The sequence below is a fragment of the Pararge aegeria genome (genome assembly GCF_905163445.1).
Source record: "Pararge aegeria chromosome W unlocalized genomic scaffold, ilParAegt1.1 SUPER_W_unloc_1, whole genome shotgun sequence".
In the NCBI taxonomy this organism is placed as follows: domain Eukaryota; kingdom Metazoa; phylum Arthropoda; class Insecta; order Lepidoptera; family Nymphalidae; genus Pararge; species Pararge aegeria.
Genome location: NW_024396987.1, coordinates 118937 through 122702, shown reverse-complemented (window position 1 = coordinate 122702; position 3766 = coordinate 118937). Strand labels below are relative to the sequence as shown.

General features: G+C 35.8%; 1 long non-coding RNA gene across 1 annotated transcript; it reads right to left on the bottom strand.

Moving 5' to 3' along the window:
* Positions 1–304: 304 nt before the first annotated feature.
* LOC120636772 lies at positions 305–2415 on the bottom strand. Its single transcript, XR_005659397.1, has 2 exons — positions 2327–2415; positions 305–401 (listed from the first exon to the last, which is right to left on the bottom strand). It is a non-coding gene; the product is annotated as an uncharacterized LOC120636772 (long non-coding RNA).
* Between the last annotated feature and the right edge of the window lie 1351 nt (positions 2416–3766).

Below are 3766 nucleotides of genomic sequence, written 5' to 3'. Positions count from 1 at the left end.
AAAATTAATAAATTATATATTTCCAAACTGACCCCCGCCGGAAGTCTTACCTGGGACCTCCCAATTATAAGACCCACTGCGCCAAGAAGGACATAGGATACTTTATCAGTGTATCGGAGGTTTCGCGCAGTTTAGTGACGCTGTAGTGAATGCATACAGTTCAGTTGACGACCTAGACTCGTGTGCAAGTTATAGATTCAATGTGAAATTACGAGGCTTCGAGAGAATGACTCTCAAACAAAGTTTTAGCTTAAAAACACCGAAATAAGCGGATAAAATTACTGGCTAGTTTAAAATAAAAAAAATTATAATCGTATTCATTTATTTATGAAGAATAAAACGCACCTCCGCCTAAGAATAAACCGAACAGTACGAGGCTTACATTCTTCAATAGTGACAACCTGTAACAGATTTTAATATATTAATGCAATTCACTAGTTAGTAATTTCAATTAATAAATATAAATAAATATACTATGACAAGACAAGCCAAGGCGATGTGTGTATACACATCTAGCCCCAAAGTAAGCTTAGCTTGTGTTATGGATACTAAGATGACTGATGAATATTTTTATGAATAATATACATATAATACTTATTATATACAATAAGACCCAGACACTGAAAAACATTCATGCTCATCACACAAACATTTCCCAGTTGTGGGAATCGAACCCACGGCCTTGGACTCAGAAAGCAGGGTCGCTGCAAACTGCGCCAATCGGCCGTCTAAAAATTAATAAACAGTTTTTGAAGTAAAACTTCTTCAGGTGGACGAGGGAGTAACTCAGATGTTTTTCAGACGGAAGTAAAGCTTACGTCAGACGTCTGTGTAGTTTCCGGTATTTAAAAATAATAATTTGGATTAGTCGTAAGTATATGTCATCAGCTAGTGGCAAATATAATAATCAATTAGGATTATTTATTGCCAATATTTTCAAACGTATTAAAAAATTCAAGTTTAAAAAAATATTTTAAATAGCAAAGTTTTTTGAAAATCTTTAAATATAATGGTTTATTTATTACATTTGTAATAAAAAACTTATTTATAAATTTTCTGACGATTGCGACATTCTATAATATTCAATGACAAGGTTATATTGAAATGTGCTGATCTAACCTTCAATTGTCTACTCTCAATTATTATTCTATTTAACAAATGAAAATATTTATAAAATGTGAAAGTGATATTAATGAATTTTGAATATTAATGGCGGAGTCCCAGGAACATATTACTCTTTCATCAGTAAATAATAATAAAAGTTTTACTTCAATCGCGCGTAAAGGTTACACGCACACACTTTTTTTCTTTTTGATGTGAAACATCTATAGACGAGGGTAAACCTGGTTGTTGGCGTGACGATACAGGCCGTGGCGACGCATCGCCACGCTATATGTACATACATAGTCCATACGTATTGTTTACTACGTTACACATATGACCATAACCTGTGTTTTATTGATGAAAATATGTTTACAATAAAATATGTCTGACAGCGATAATTCAGGAAGTGAAAGTTTGCAGCCTCTTACAAAGAAAGCCAAATCCTACTATGCTTGTAATGCTTTATCTTTTCACTATGCCACCTCTGCCTACTGTTGTAATCTGTTATTTTATGCATATAACTCATACAAAACAATTTCGATGTTTCACAACGGCCAGGCGTCCGGATCTTACATTTTTTATTTGCACTTCATTTTTTTTTGACGGCTGATTAGCGCAGTGGGAAGTGACCCTGCTTTGTTAGTCCATGGCTGTGGGTTCGATTCCCACCACTGGAAAATGTTTGTGTGATGAACATGAATGTTTTTCAGTGTCTGGGTGTTTATCTGTAAATTATAAGTATTTATGTATTTAATATGTATTCATAAAAATATTCATCAGCTATTTTAGTACCCAAAACACAAGCGACGCCTTAAATGGGGCTAGATGGCGATGCATGTATTGTCGTAATATACTTATTTATTTATTTACATTAAATACATCGATTACTTAACGTGCTCGCCGACGCACGTGGACACAGAAAATTTCCTGATTCCAGTTTGTTCCTACGGGCTTCTTTACAGACCTATAAATTTCTAGGCCGACCAAACTAAATTACTCACTTAGGAAGTTACAAAACGATATCAGTGAAATGGAATAAAATATTACCGGTGTACAGGATCAGGTTTCACCAATAAAACACCAATTTACTCCACAACACATCTCACCCGCGCGGCGTCCGAACGGCAAGCTCGCGGCGAGCTATCCCTCCCCGCGCCCTCACCTTGCACCGCACGCCTCGCCGATGTGTGTGTATATATATTTATAATCAATACACTACAACCGGAAAATTAACTTTCTTGGCTCTTTCCACGTGATCATTGTCTCCATGATTGCAGGGAAAATGAAAACCAAGAAGGCTGTGAAGAAGTTTCCCAACTGAAAATATAAATGAAATAAAAATACACTTTATTGTAGATACAAAATATGTGTATAGACAATCGTAGGTGGGAGGCCCCAGGTTCGATCCACGGAGGGGCCATTTTGTAAATTTATAATTTCTGATTTTCCTCGCTCTGGTTAGGGGCTTCTGCCATGTTACCATACGACCGGTACTGGGTATGAGATTGATATGATTGTCATACCTGTAACAGGTCGGCCCGCTACCATCTTAGACTGCATCATCACTTACTATCAAGTGAGATTGCAGTAAAGGCTAACGTATAATTGAATAAGAAATTTTAGAGAGGGCGTAATAGGTGGCATTGTCGCCATACCGCGAAAATAATATTAAGAAAAAAAAACTATTTTTCGTGTTACCAATGTGACCCATTATCTTGCCCAATGTCTATTAAATTGGTGTAAAATAATCAGATATTTTTACGCATGTCTGTGTTGTGTCATTTCAATGGATGGTAGAAAAATATCTGATAACATAATCCTGGTAAAATTGCTTTGGGTAATGTAACTCTAGTGGGTTTCTGGTTAGCGGTTCAACAAGTGTGTAGTGCATAAACTAAGAATTTATAACTTAGTATAAACGGTATATACTCGTAGCATAAAATATTAACAAAACAACAACATACTTTATAAAGTAGGTTTAGTATACTCGTATAAGTTCAATTGCCAAACAATAAGAAATAACATAATTCAGAGAACTAACAAAAATAACATTTAAGTGTTTTAACTTGAATAATGCACTGGAATAATGAAAAAGTGACTACTTTCCATTTCTTGTAATTAGTGAATTTGCAGCAATAAGTTTTAAGAATACTATAAAGGTACACTAATAAACACATTAAAGGTAGAAAGAGATTTAAGTTTTTTAACTTAGAACTACGTTATATGTTGAAGTTTAGTCATTTCGATTGAGGTTAGGTCTAGTTAGACATTAAGTAGTCGAGATAATTTAAATTTTCGTTGCGTTCATTCCCAAACTTTGCCAATACTGACAAATCCAAATAATATTTTGGATTGACGGATTGGTCACGCGAATGTTCTTTGTTGTGAAGTGCTGTGTTTTCTCTGTTTTTACGACGACTTCTGCTCTGTTTTTGGACTTTTTTGATCGCTTTTACGTTTGACCTTGGCTTTATTTCTGGACTCAATTGGATTGCAATTCTTTGGACTTTGGCTTGCTTACCGGACCTGAGAATGGGCGATTACGAACCCGTAGCGGGGCCCTCTTCGGCGCCTGACCCTACTGGAGCCACCATCATCCATTTACGTCGACGACGACGGCGACTACGTGAATCGTGGGCTATACGTTTCAGAGATTCTACTC